The sequence below is a fragment of the Hyperolius riggenbachi genome, chromosome 8 (assembly GCF_040937935.1).
Source record: "Hyperolius riggenbachi isolate aHypRig1 chromosome 8, aHypRig1.pri, whole genome shotgun sequence".
Taxonomy (NCBI): Eukaryota; Metazoa; Chordata; class Amphibia; order Anura; family Hyperoliidae; genus Hyperolius; species Hyperolius riggenbachi.
This window is the reverse complement of record NC_090653.1, coordinates 65951159-65966552: the sequence shown is the minus strand read 5'-3', so window position 1 is coordinate 65966552 and position 15394 is coordinate 65951159. Positions and strand designations below refer to the sequence as shown.

The following is a 15394-nucleotide window of genomic DNA, read 5'->3' as shown; positions in this document are numbered from 1 at the left end:
GTAAAATGAGCCATAAATTACTTCTCTCCTATGTTGCTGGCATTTACATTAAGTATTAGAAATCTGACATTACCGACAGGTTTTGGGCAAGTCCATCCCTCCATAGGGGATTCTCAGCATGGCCTTTATTCTTTATAAAGACACTCCCTGAAAAAGATTTCTACAAAGATGCTGACCAGCCTCCCTGCTCACCGTACATTTTTTTGGCAGTTGGACGGAGCAACTACCATTCACTAAGTGCATTTTGAAAATAAAGAAATTCCTGTGAACACCCCCCCCCCCCTTCCTCCGCGAAGGAGATGGGCTAGTCCAAAACCTGTTGGTTCTGTCAGATTTCTACTACCTACTGTAAGTGACAGCAACATAGGAGAAAAGTATTTTATGGCTCATTTTACTCTGAAAGAAACATACTTATTTATTGTATGAGTTTACATATATTTTACATTTTTAAGATTTTGGCGACAGAGGTCCTTTAAGGAACCCTGGAGTTCCAGGTTGAGAAAGCGTGCTCTAAAATGTTGTGAAAAATGCTGAGGGTATATAAATACATAAGCATAGCTCCCAACTGTCCCTCTTTCGAAAAATCCACCATTCCTGAGAAAAAAAAATAATCCGGGAGTTCGATTACCTGTCGCTACCTGCTTGGTGTACCCACAACGTATGCGACGGAATTACCGCATACTCCCTATATTTGTGTTCCATTTGGCGGAACAGACTGAACAGATCTGTTTCAAGCGGACTTATGCGAACAGATTCTATTAATATAGGATCCATTCACATCCGTTGGGATCAGTTCCGTTTCGTTCCTCTAAACTGAAGATTTTTCTGGACAGTGTGAACCGAGCCGTAAGGTGACTATTAACGGTCCAATTCTACGGATGATCAAAAGTATCTGATTGCCACGGCAATCAATCAGATATGATTGGTGGTGTCCACTAAAGGCCAAATATCTGCTAACCAATTAGGATCAATCCGATCGGATTGGATATCGTAAATCCAGCCGTTAATGGGCATGACGATCATCTCTGATCAATTACTGTGGCAAACGGAAATGATCGATTGGCCTCAGAATTATACAGTTAATGGGCACCTTTAGGTGAGGTTCACATTTACACGGAATCATACCATGGACAGTCACAGCAGATCCGATGTATAACGCTGTGCAATCCCAACTATTCTCAGTACTCTGTACTGTACTGTGTCCGCTGTAGCAGCAATGTCATAGATACTACCGCCATCTATGATATGCCCGACTTCCATCGGAACAGTCGTGCAGGACAGGACAGGACTTTGTGCTCCATCACTGCAATGGACATGACTGCACAGATCTTATTCTTGATAAAGCATCTGTTGACATATCTGTTGTGGTGCATTCTGGGAAATGGCACTTTTCTCAGTGTAGTGTAAACCCGGCCTTTCATACTGTAGGCCTCTTTTATATGGGCAGCAGCAGGCAGTGCATTCACGCCACCTTGACACCAACTTCAGTGTGACAGTTTATTCTTCCAAATGGTGAGGGGGAAGTGCCCTCTAGTGCCCATATGTGGTAAAGCAATACTTTTGCACATTTTAGTTTGTCATCGCAAAGTTTTATGCCATCCACTTGTCAGTTCAACCTTCTGTCAGCCGGTCATCTTTCGGCAGCAATTTTATGAGGCCAAGTTGCGGCGTTTGTAACTCCACACATCAGTGTTTTTAAGACATGGTGGGGTTGCATGACAACAACAAAAGCATCATGTTGCATCTGTGCTCAGATGTGGCTCAGTACGGTGGCTGCCTCTCCACTGCCCATGCCAAGCGCTAGTAAGCATCCTGTCAATGCACGAGATGAGCTGACAGGTGGTGAATTCACCACATTCAGCCTCCCTTGTGAAGTCATATCCTGCTAGCAGTAATAATAATAATATTTATATTAACAACAACAACTAAAACAAATGTCCACTTGCAGACTACAAGAGAATAATAATAATAACAACAACAACATCAACAACAACTAAAACAAATGGCCATTGACCACTTGCAAACTACAAGAGACCAGCCAGCTAATGGAAAGCACAGTCAAGGCTACAACATCTCCATTAGCCTTTCAGCATACAGTCACAATTAGGCCTCCATCATGAGACATTATGCAATGACATATCTCCCAACTTTTTGAGTTAAGAAATAGAGGCACTTTAAGACACGCCCCTGTCACACCTCTAGCCACGCCCAGCCACACCCCTGGTCACGCATATCACAAAGACTTCAAAAGCAAAAAGATGGCGTTTTATTGTTTAAACCACGCTGGTCCTATTGCTCATGCTCATCATTCTATTTCACAATAACATTTTAAAAGTAAGAACTATATTAATTTAAAGGATGAGAATACATTTTAGAGTCAATTTAAAACATTTTTCAGGAGAAAAATACATAGATTTTACATAGGTCTGTACATCAGTCCTGACAGAGGGATTTGGCTCCCAAAGCGGGACTGTCCCTCTGAAAAAGGGAACTATGCAGTGATCAGTCACAACTCAGAAATAACCAGCATCCCAGCACTCACAGCTGACCTCTGTTATATGTATGTACACAGTGGAGCCCCTCATCTCACTGCACAGCGTGGAGTCTGACCCCAAAAAGCTCCATGCCTCTTTGAAAGGGCCATTGCTGGCTAAATTCTCCTCATTTAGGGCAAATGGTTCCCACTTTCACCATGTGAGAGCTGGGCTCAGGAATGACGGGGTCACAGGTCAATATACCGCTATAAATAGCAATCTGGGAACAGTTATTAGAGGGGGGTTATTGCAAATTCAGAAATTGCTGTCATTCTCAGTCTCACGGGGCAAAGCCAAATGCTGACAGCACACTGTATACATTCCTTTACTGGAGCAGCACATGCTGGTGCTGAAACACAAGAAATACTTTCATCAACATAAGCCCGAAGATATCCAAGGAGAAAAAGAGTGTTTTAGTCTAGAAACTTTTTGTGTTCTAGAATACATTTTGTTGCCAGTACAGGAAATGTGTTCAGTTAAAATTAAAGCAGAGAGAAATACTCAAAACACATATAAACAGACTGTAAACATTCTCCAAATAAAGCCAAATGGGAGGAGGATGGAAGAGGGATTACAGTGACACAGCACAGCATACACACATGATAATTGTCACCAGTCGGGGATTGGGAAACGATCCCTCAAGCAACAATCTGGGTGAACGATGTTGCACAGACACATCCCTAGCCTTGAGGCTAGTGATGTGTTCTGTTCCTATGGAGGAAGGAGGAGGGATGACGATCGGAACATAGGTATGGGGGAGGCGGAGGGGGAGAAGGAGGTGTTGGGTTGAAAGTAATGTTGTGATCAGACGGGCATTGGGGGCCTGATACCCGAGTAGGATCGATCGGTAGCCGCTGTACACACAAAACGATCATCAGCTGGACCATTACAGCCAACAGTTATCACATGTGTGTACACACTTTGAGTGCAAAGTCAGGAAGGAATAACCATAACAGACAAGGTTGGGAAGGGGTTAATATGAAGAGGGAGGCTAGGGTTAGGCATCAGGAATGTGCTTACATTGGGAGGAGGTTAAAGGGAACCTAAACCGAGTAAAATTATTTAAAATAAAATCATAATGTACCTGCAAATGACTATTATATACTTACCGCACCGTCAGTTCCTCTCAGAAGCTAGCCAATTTCTTCTTAGAACAATTCCTTCCAGTTCTGACATGATTTGTCAGAACTGAAATATATCAGTTACTTTAAGTTATATATCAATTGCTGTCAGGTATAGCTGAAAGGACAACTGATGAGCACGGTAATGTCCCTGTTTCCCTATGGCACAAGTGGGCGATATTACATTTTAACAGTGTGCTGACCAGGAAGCTGCTATGGGGTAATGGCCATTTTTAAAATGGAGGACAGAGAATTCCATTGATCACAGTGGACAAATGGGACGCAGGAGAGGAGAAAGAGATTGATGAGTAGACTACACGGGAGGTAAGTATGATGTGTGGATGTTTTTTTTTTTACTTTTAATTTTCAGTTCAGATTTTACTTTAAGGGTAGGCATCATGAAGGGTCTTTTTTAAGAAAGTGAAGCAGTTATGGGCATCAGTTCAACATGGAAGAAAAAAAAACAAAAACAAAACAGGAAAATATGTGTTACATACCCAAAATACCCATCCATGTACTTAAAGAGTTCAATCACCAAAATTACATTCAGGAACTAAAAAGGATGCTATTACTTATATTAAAGTAAAATACACTGGATGGACTCTTTTTTTTTTTTTTTTATACTCTTTATTTGTGAAAAATGCAAATGCAAATGGGAATAACATGTCGAAAAGTTACAAACATTGTACAACAAAGCCGTCAAGTGAGGAATATAAACAGATATCTATATCAATTACAGTTAGGTTTACTTTGAGAGCACAATGAGCGTAAATTCATAGCATCCCCCACCCGCCCAAAATGCGGATGATTCTCTCTTACGTAAGTACCTAGCTAATCATCAGCCAATATCTATTGCTAACTACTGTACCAGTCATTTTTCACAAGGTTTTTTTTTTTTTTTTTTTCCCTTCTCAACCCCCTCTCTCCCGCCCCCCCCTCCCCCCCTCCTCTGGATGTGCCCCCTGGGGACCACTCAAACCTTTGTATTGTGTGCCCATAGAAACAGATATGATCAAGAGTCGGGTATCCATTTCCACCTCTGGGCCTCCTTCCGACCAGAGCATGCCTCTGACTTTTCAGCCATGCAGGGTCTTACTAAAGTCATCTGAGTGTCTAAAATATGTCCAGAACGACCAGGTTTTTTTGTAAACTTCATTTCTGTTCAGTGCTGCATGTGAAAGATCCTCCATAAATTGAGTCTCGTCCATTTCCTGTACCAGTTCCTTCACTCCTGGGACTGCCGTCTGCTTCCAGTGTCTAACAATTAGTCGTTTTGCAGCATTTAAAATGTGACGCACTACTGACCTCTTATATTGCTTCATTGTCCAGTCATTGAGATGCAGGAGGTAAAATTCAGGAGTAAATGGGGTGTTCCTATCTGTCACCGCTTTTATTAATCTTTCAATTCTCTGCCAGAATTCTATAAGTTTGGAACACGTCCAAAGGATATGTATCAGAGAGCCGACTTCCGTCCCACATCTCCAGCATTTATCGTCTGTGTTTGGGTAGATTTTATTCAATATAAGTGGGGTGAGGTACCAGTAGGAGAGTATCTTGTAATTCACCTCCTGCATTCCGACCGTACGCGAGGTCTTATGGACAAAAGTACATATCTTAGCTCTTTGACTTCGGGAAAACTTTGTCCCGGTGTCTGCTTCCCAGGAGTGAAAGAACGGCAAATCTGGTATTGCTAACATTGCTATTAACCCGTAGATTTTTGAGAGTGTTTTCTTATTTGGACCAGTTAGCGAGCATAGTTCCTCAAACTCAGTATATGGGCGCACTTGTGCCGGGGTTATATTTTGTGACATCAGGTAGTGTCTGTATTGCAGGTATTCCCACCAACTAAGAGTTGCACAATTTGGTTTCTTTCTGGCCTCTACTAACGTTATCCAGTGCCCACCTGAGCACATGTCCAAGAATTTTAATTTCCCAACCCGCATCCGTCTGGACCTATGGTGTTCTAAACCATCTTGGCCAATGTCAGGATTGTCTGAAAGCGGTAGTAAGGGGGATGGGCTAGGCGCTAAGTGAAGAGAGGTGTTGGCCTTATGAAAGGTGCTCAGGGTGATCCGGGCCAGGGGAGGCAGCTGCCAGTCAGAGCGTGGAGTCTGAGGGATCCAAGTGGAGTCTATTAGTGAGCAAACTGATAGGTCTTTTTCCAATTCCACCCACTGCTTATCCTGTCCGTGTCTGTTCCAGTCGACTATTCTAGTCAGGATTGAGGCATAATAATATCTTTGTATATTAGGTACGGCTAGTCCACCCTCCTGCTTGGGGCAATATAAAATTTCCCTTTTAATGCGGGGAGGTTTGCCCTTCCAAACGTATCTGTTAAAGATCTGTTGAGCTTTTTGCAGGAAGGAGAGGGGGATCCCGATAGGCAGAGTCTGAAATAGATACAGCAACCTTGGCATAATGTTCATTTTTAGAACTGCTATCCTGCCCAGCCACGATATTTGTGGTAGTTCCCATCGATGTAGATCGGCCGTCAGTGTCGCTAAAATTGGGGGAAAGTTTAATTGATATACCTCCTCGAAGGAGCTTGTGATGTTAGTTCCCAAATAGCGAAGAGAAGTAGGGTTCCACTTAAAGGGGAAATTTTGTTTTATGAGTATAACTTGATCTTCTGTCAGACCTACATTCATAGCCTCTGACTTGTTAAAATTAATCTTGAAGAAAGATAGCCTACCAAAATGTTCAAATTCCCCCATCAAGTTGGGCAGAGAGGTGATGGGTTGGGTTAAGAAAAATAGCAGATCATCTGCGTAAGCTGCGGTTTTATGTTCAGTGGGTCCTATTTTTATTTGGATGGACTCTTTAAAGCGGTATTGTCACCATAAAAATCAAATTTCAACAGCAACTGGTCTGAGTGTATTAAGTGATAAAGATGCTAATCCTGCATTCAAAACTTGCAAAACTTTTTCTGCTGTTATGGTTTGGAGTTATCACATACTTTAGGAGCACTGGCCCTAGTACCAAACAGTGCCAAAAAGTTGAATGCTGGGAGTTCTTTTGAATGCTGGGAGTTCTTTTTATCTATAATATATTCATCCTCTTCCATTTATTTCCCTGCCTAGCTGATCACTTGTGTTTACAAGCAAGGCTGAGGTGACTCAGTGATTGGATGTGTAAATAAAAAAAAAAGACTCTGGGAGGAAGGCAGCTAATGAATACACAATGAGCAAGAGAAAGGAGGGGGGAAAACAAGAGTCAGGGAGAATATGATGTCAGCATTAGCTTGGCAAGATGGCCACTGCCTAGAATAGGATTTTCTGCTTTTCCTTTATAAAATTCACAGGAATCATTATATGCATAGCACAATACATCTGTTATGTAAGTAGAAGTAGTATTTATCTACTTATATATGTGTTTTTTTATTTCTAGGTTAGCATGGGTGTCGCTTGTTCTTTAAAGCCAATTTTCTCATTGCATAGAATATAAAATTTGCACTTCACATTAGCCATGTTTATAATTATTCTTTTTTATCGTCTGACTGGCTGGGATTGCAATACTGACTTTTGTCAATGTCACACTGTTTTTTTTTTTGTTTTTTTTTTACAGCAGTCTATGATTTGTTTAATTTTCTCTCCCAATCCCCAACATAACCCACAGGAAGTAGTCAGGAAGGATCTTGCAAGGGCACTACCCAGTCTTTTTTAAGTAAATACAGAGCTGACGCTCCCTATCTATCCAGTGTGCTCCACAGAACTAAGCAGAGGGAGGAGGTGGGCGTGGCCAGGTGACGGCTCTTTGCAGAAAGAGAGTTTCCCACTTTGCTTGGCGCTCCATTGCTTTGGCACAGGTACTGAGGTCATGTGACTGCCTTTCCAAAGAGAAACTGTTGGGAACAGATGCATAAAACAGGAATATTGTGTGAATAATGCTACAGTGCTCTATTTTCCTTTATAAAAAGGGGGCGAACTAGGTCATCATTACCCATACTTCACTGTTTCCAAAGCACTGACTGTGAAAAGAATGCAGATCACACATTGACATTCAATGCCAACATGTTTGTTCCAAGTCAATGACTCATTAAAGCGGGAGTGTCACCATAAAAAATTAAAGTAGCAACTGGTCTGAGTGTATTAAATAAAGATGCTAATCCTGCATTCAAAACTTTTTCAGCTCTTATGATTTGGAGTTATCACATACTTAAGGAGCACTGGCCCTTTAATAGTCAGTGCCAAACAGTTGCATGCTGGGGGGTTCTCTTTATCTATAATATATTTCTCTTCTTCCATTTTATTTCCCTGCCTAGCTGCCTATCTGAAACACGTTCCCCTGCTCTCTTGTGTTTACAAGCAAGGCTGAGGTGACTCAGCGATTGGAGGAGAAAAGAAAAAAAGTAAAGGGCAGAAATGACATCAGGATTTTGCCTAAACAGTGGGCAAAAAGACATGATTCCCACCAGGAACAGCATTCTCTTCATTTACTATATAACATTCACTGAAATTAAAACGTGGACAGTGGAATACATGTGTTATGTAAGTAGATCAAGCATTTATCTACTTATATATGGGGGGTTTTCCCTGGCATAGTATGGCTAATCCTACTGCTTTAAGCAGAAATAAAGTTTACAGCCCCAAAGCCTGCACTTTTTAATCCAAAACGGGAGTGACAGGCAGTAAAGGGTTAATCTTCCTAGCAGTCAGTTAGTGAAGCCCCACTCCTGCTCCCCATCCCCCATAATTACTAATAACAAGGAACATTAACACTAATATCGCTGTCTTACATACTGGAGTGTTTAGCGCAGCAATTGGACCCAGACTGAGCCAGAGCTGTCCTCCCCTGCTCAGTGCATACACAGAGCTCTACAGACACAATAGTGATCTGAAAACTTGGTTCTCCAGCTGTTAAGAAACTACAAGTCCCACAATGCATTTGCCTTTATGAATCATGACTGTGGTTGTCAGACTCCCACAATGCATTGTGGGACCTGTAGTTCCTTAACAGCTGGAGAGCCAAGTTTGCAGATCACTGGCCAACAAACCCAACCAGTCCCATTTTTTTTTTCATCCTCAAGCCTGGCACACACCTATCTTGATTGGCCAGTCACTGACCCATTATACCACCTCCATGTAGTATAAAGCATGGTACACTCCTTCAATTTTAATTAGCCAATGACTGGCCAATTTTACCACCTCCATGTAGTATGAGGCTGGTTTCACACCACAGACCAGTGTGGCGCCTGACACACCGCATTGCACAGTCAAAAGCAGGCCTCCAGGGAACTATGCGCTACTGTGCTCCTGTCTGGCCACCGGCAAAGCAGGAACCCATGGCAAGCGCGCTTTCCGTCACTTCCTGCTTCTGTTGTGTGCAGAAGTAAATGGGAGCGTATTGTTAAAATACACTTCTGCGCATGCGCGCCGTAATGTCACGTCGGTGATTTTTTTAAGAATCCACGCGACGCCATAGATTAAAATGACTTCCGGGCCGACGCAGATTGCTGCAACTCGCCGCAATGCCAGTGTTAACACAGTTCTTGACGTGTGTCGGGGATGCGGCGAAAACGTCACTTCCGTTGCGTCGTACAGTGGAAGTACCAAAGTCTCCATAGACTTTCATTGCCCGGTGGTGGGGTGCAGTGAAATTACCGCACCACCTCGGTGTGAAAGGGGCCTGAGGGTAAGCTCTTATACTACATGGGAATGGTAAAATTGGCCAATCAAAGTTGGATGTGTATATGCACCTTTAGCAGAGTCAAGAGACACCTGTACAGAATATCTAACAAACTCAAAAGACACAGTCAAGAGTGAAAGTCTTTTATCTCATGTCTGTAACCAATTTTAACTCTTGAAAACTCATATTTGTAAATGCAGCTATTATGTGAGGATAGAGCCCACTGGTAGAGATCACCTAAATATGTACCAACCATGCAAATTCCAACTGGATCAGAGCCAGAAATGTGCAGCAGCTAAACTGCCAAATTAGCACTTGCCAGTGTTTTGGTTTGACAGTTGCATATTCTGGCCAGGTCCGGCAAATTTTTGTCCCCCTGCAAATTGTACCCTGTGAGACGCTGGAATCTTAGATATTAGGTGAATTTTTTGGTCATTAAGTAACAGAAGCAGGTAAAAAGGGCGCATACAGCAAGCGGTTAAAATGGCATAGAGTACAATGTTATTAATGGCTTTGGCGGTGCCCACAGTACTGGCGACTTTCGAGCTGAAGGTCGGCAGTACCTTTTCTGGATGGGGATGCTTCGCGTCATCACACCAGCCACTATGCGGCATCACGCCGGCCGGAGTGACAATCCAGCGCATGCGAGATTCCGAGTCAGAAAGCCACGCATGGGCAGGACTGTTATGCTGGCGTGATGACACGTAGCGGCCGGCGTGATGACTCCAAGTGTACTGCCGACCTTCAGTCTGACAGCAATCATCAAAGGTCCGCACCATCCAGTATTCAAGTTTCTTTATTTATAGCTCTTAGTGAAAGACATCAATAAAAAAACAGGTCTGCATGACCTGTTTTTATTGATGTCTTTTACTAAGAGCTATAAATAAAGAAACTTGAACACTGGATGGTGCGGACCTTTGATGATTGCAGAAGTTTCCCTGTGACTCCAAGGGTGATCCCTGCACGTCAAGTCCATTGGTGCAGCAACGATGGTTAGCTGACCTTCAGTCTGAAAGTCGCCGGTAACGGAGCAGCCAGCGGAACTGGGAGAGGAGCCAGGAGGACTGACCTTGTGGCCTACAGTGGACTGGAGGAAGCCCCAGGTAAGTACCAATTTCATTATTATTGTCTGCTCAGGGTCCCTTTAAGTAGTAGAATATTGGTAATTTAACAGATATTCTACTAGTGGCAATATCTGGATTCCTTTTTTTGTAGGCTCCTTTATGACATGTACACTGAATAACAGTCTATTCCAAGACTTGTGAAGAGTTTATTAGCTTATTGTACAGTGGAAATAGAAGGCGACATAATGTGTGTGTGGAAATATAAGGCAAAGTAATGGGTAAGGTACTCACTATTATCCTGGAGAAATTCTGTCATGTATGTATGTACACTGTAGTGCTGCATCAGCTTCTGAGTTAAAGAAACAAACAGTACACATTTGAGAACAGGAGATATGAAAAGACAGAAACAGTGTAAATATGAATCCTGTACAAAAGTCAAAAAAAAAAAAATTATTTTAGGAGTTGTGGATAAAAAAGCAAGACATGTGTCCCCTATTATATTAACTATTATTTATCCACAGTGATGTATCAATAAAATACCTTTTTAGGCCTGGTGCACACCAGAGGAGTTTTTCTGAGCGTTTTGAGTTTTTAAATCTGCTGCTAATGTTATCCTATGTGTCTGTGCACACTGGAGCAATGAGGTTTTGTAAAAAAACCCATAGCATTACATTGGGAAGAGCTTTTAGAGGTTTCAAAAGCTCTTCCCAATGTAATGCTATGGGTTTTTTTTACAAAACCTCATTGCTCCAGTGTGCACATACACAGAGGATAACATTAGCAGCAGATTTAAAAACTCAAAACGCTCAGAAAAACTCCTCTGGTGTGCACCAGGCCTAAGTCATTAGCAATTAAAAGACAACTGTAGCGAGAGGTATGCAAAGACTTCCATATTTATTTCCTTTTAAGCAATCCCAGTTGTCTGGCTATCCTGTTGATCCTCTGCATCTATTACATTTAGCCATGGACCCTGAACAAGCATGCAGCGGATCAGGTGTTTCTGACATTATTGTCAGATCTAACAAGAATAGCTGCATGCTTGTTTCTGGTGTTATTCAGACACTACTGCAGCCAAATGGATCAGCAGGGCTGCCAGGTCCTGGTATTAACAGAAAATATATATGGTAGCCTCCATATACTTCTCAGGCCCTGTTCACATTAGCATAGCAGATGGCCGTGCGATGGGAACGCAGTACGCCATCTGCATTTGCATGTGTTGCGTGGTTGATTCCCATTTACTGTAGTGAATGAGACAGCCATGCGTTTGGGCAAAAAAAATAGGTGCAGCATGCGTTTGTGGACCGCACTGTTCCGCAACGCATGCAGTGTGAACATCAGACAGTGCAGTCTATGCACTTCTGATGCCTTGCGTGTCTGCCTCCCGCACGCGTTCCCGAAATACGGACGGCAACGGGTGTAAAGTGAACAAGGCCTCACTACAGTTGTCCTTTAACTATTTTGGTACTTTTTCAGTTGTTAGGTACTATAAGGCCCGTTCACTTTGCACGCGTTCCCATCCGCGTTTCGGGAACGCGTGCAGGAGGCCGACACGCACGGCATCAGGCAGTGTATAAACTGCACTGTCTGATGTTCACACTGCATGCGTTCCAGACCTGTGCGGTCCGGGAACGCATGCTGCACGCATTTTTTCCCAAAATGTGCGGCTGTCCCATTAACTTTCAGTGAATGGGATCAGCCACGCAACGCATACAAACGCAAATGGAGAGCCTTCTTATGCGTTGCGTTCCGAACGCACGGCCGTCAGCGGTTTGCTAATGGGAACAAAGCCTAAAGTTATTTTGTACAAAAGGTAAAAAAAAAAAAATCTCTTAGAACAAAACTGAGGAGAAAAGTTAAAGGACAACTGAAGTGAGAGGGATATGGAGGCTGCCATATTTATTTCCTGTTAAACAATACCAGTTGTCTGGCAGCCCTACTGATCTATTTGGCTGCAGTAGTGTCTGAATACCCCAGAAGCAAGCAGGCAGCTAATCTTGTCAGATCTGATAATAATGTCAGAAACATCCGATCTGCTGCATGCTTGTTTTCGGTCTGTAGCTAAAAGTATTAGAGGCAGAGGATCAGCAGGACAGCCAGGCAACTGGTATTGTTTAAAAGGAAATAAACATGGCAGCCTCCATATCCCTCTCACTTTAGGTGTCCTTTAACTGAATAGGGGCCATAATAGGGGCCACGCTATGCCCTCTGGGTAGGTGCACACATAACATAACGTGAAAGGTCTTTTTGTGGGTGCATTTTTTGCTGTGTTTTTGGTGCATTTGCATTAGCGGTTTTTTACCGCAGATGCGTTTTTCAAGTGTTTTGCATGCATTTTAATGCATTTGCATATACACATTTTTACAGGGAGTTCTAGGCAAATCACTTGGAAGACAACAGGAGGCGGAAATTCATCATCAAAAAAAAAAACAAAAAAAAAAAAAACACCTGAAACACCTGAAAACCGTATACCATTGCATTTCCATTGACTTTCATTATGTACGTTTTTGCTTATTATGCAACAAAACCAGCGTTTTTTAAAAAACGCACGCATACAAAACGCATATGCGTTTTTATATGTGTTTTTTTCCTGCAACCCACAGACTTCCATTAGCAGCAAAAACACAGCGTTTTCCGTAAGTGTGCACTTTGCCTCCGTCAAAATCAATCTATCAGTGATTTTTTTTTTTATTTTACCCTCTTTTTAAAATATTGGCAGGTCAGCCCAGTTTGTATAATTTAAGCTGACAACCCTCTGCCGATATGACTATCTGTAGTGTGTGCTGATCCCTGTTTGAATAGTCTGTTGATGCGTACACACATCCAATATTGCTTGAACAATTTTGCCACTACCATGCAGTATGAGGGCCAACAGATTTTGAGTACTATAAACAGATTGTGTTCGTAAACTCTCAGGGCCCATTCACATTTGAGCGTTTTGCTTTTATTTTGGCGAAACGCTTAAACGCTATCGCTTTTTAAAAGCGATAGTGCAATGAAACCCTATGGGCCCGTTCTTACTTGGGCGATTTGTGCTAATCGCTGCAAATCACCCAAAACCGCTAAACGCATAGCCTGCACCATTTTCAGGCGATTTCCCGGCTATCGTGTTTCAGTGCTATAGAAGCGCTAAACGCGATCGCTAAAAAAAAAAATCACCAAGTGTGAATGGTGTTTTTTTGCATTCAACGCAAAAAAAAAAAATCGCCATAGCAAAACGCTAGCAAAAGCGCTAGTGTTTTGCGATCAGCAAGTGTGAATGGGTCCTAAAGCCCCATCTACACCATACAATTTTTTGTCCGATTCAATTTGATTCAATCTGATATGTCCGATCGGGATTCGATTCAATTTGAATCCGATCGGACATGTCGGATTGAATTGAATCAATAAATCGAATCAGACAAGAAATTGTATGGTGTAGATGGGGCTTTATACTACATGGAAGTGGTAAAATTGGGCAATCAAATTTGGATGTGTGTACGCACCCTATAACGTGTTTTCCTTCTGTCTTCTTGTAATTAGGCGCCTGCACTGCTCACCTGTGTCCAGATCTTATTCACACTTCACTAAAGCTGACCATACACTTATAGATTTGCAGCAGATTCGACCATCAGATAGATTTCTGTCAGATGCCTTTCAAGTCGAATCTGACAGGAATCTATCTGATGTGTACCACACACTAGGAACAGATTTCCAATAGATTTCACAATGAAATCTATTGAAAATCAATAGAAATGCATTATTGCACCTTTCAATCCAATGCAACTGTATGGGCCATCGATCGGCTGCCAGCAGCCGATCGACTAAGATTTTCCATCTGGATCGCTCAAGAACATCAATCAAAATCGGCCGGAAATCGATCGATCGGCTGATCGATCATGGTTCCTGCTGCATTGATTTCTAGCCGATTTGATCAAATCGGTCGATTTGCCCGTCGATCGGTGGCTGAAATTGATCAGTGTATGGGCCCCTTAACCTGTATATCATAATCAGAGTGTGCCAAATGGGTCATTCTTTGCTTAACCACCCTGGCGTTCTATTAAGATCGCCAGGGCGGCTGCGGGAGGGTTTTTTTTCAATAAAAAAAAAAACTATTTCATGCAGCCAACTGAAAGTTCGCTGCATGAAAGCCCACTAGAGGGCGCTCCGGATGCGTTCTTCTGATCGCCTCCGGCGGCCAGAAGTAACACGGAAGGCCGCAATGAGCAGCCTTCCGTGTTTCGCTTACCTCGTCGCCATGGCGACGAGCGGAGTGACGTCATGGACGTCAGCCGACGTCCTGACGTCAGCCGCCTCCGATCCAGCCCTTAGCGCTGGCCGGAACTTTTTGTTCCGGCTACGCTGGGCTCAGGCGGCTGGGGGGACCCTCTTTCGCCGCTGCACGCGGCGGATCGCCGCGCTGCGGCGGCGATCAGGCAGCACACGCGGCTGGCAAAGTGCCGGCTGCGTGTGCTGCTTTTTATTTGATGAAAATCGGCCCAGCAGGGCCTGAGCGGCAGCCTCCGGCGGTGATGGACGAGCTGAGCTCGTCCAGACCGCTCAGGTGGTTAAAGGGGTTCTGTGGAGTCATTTAATAAACGTAAACAGACACTTATCTGGTGCTTCTATCAGGCCTCAGTAGCTGTCATGTCCCACACCGTCCTCCTCCGATCACTCGTTCCACGACGCCGGCACCGGGCAATTATTCGTCTAACAAGACGAATAATGAGCGCTCCCGCTCGCCTCTGGGAGATTACTGCGCGGGCGCAGTACGAGGCTTTCTTGTACTGCGCCTGCACAGTAAGCTCCCGAAGACGCGCACGCGGCCGCGGAGACGCATTAAGGTGCGTACACACGTACGACAGCAGCCAACGACGGATCCGTCGGCACCTCCCGCTGGGCAGGTTTTCAGCAGACTGTAGTGCGTGTGTACAGTCTGTCGGCGGACTGATAAGGCTGTTCCTGAACGATCCACCCGGTGGATCGCTCAGAAACAGCCTTATAAGTCCGCCGACAGACTGTACACACGCTGTACAGTCTGCTGAAAACCCACCCAGTGGAAGGTGACGACGGA

General features: G+C 43.6%; 1 long non-coding RNA gene across 4 annotated transcripts in view; it reads right to left on the bottom strand.

Annotated features, from left to right (window-relative positions):
• LOC137528867 (uncharacterized) overlaps nucleotides 1-15394 on the bottom strand; it is a 214717-nt gene that overhangs the window by 186923 nt on the left and 12400 nt on the right. For 3 of the 4 annotated variants that reach the window (XR_011023489.1, XR_011023486.1, XR_011023488.1), the window contains exon 2: nucleotides 10636-10693. This is a non-coding gene — a long non-coding RNA (uncharacterized lncRNA). Of the gene's footprint in view, nucleotides 1-10635; nucleotides 10694-13880; nucleotides 13952-15394 lie in introns of those variants that run through there. The other variant, XR_011023487.1, reaches the window with a different exon arrangement.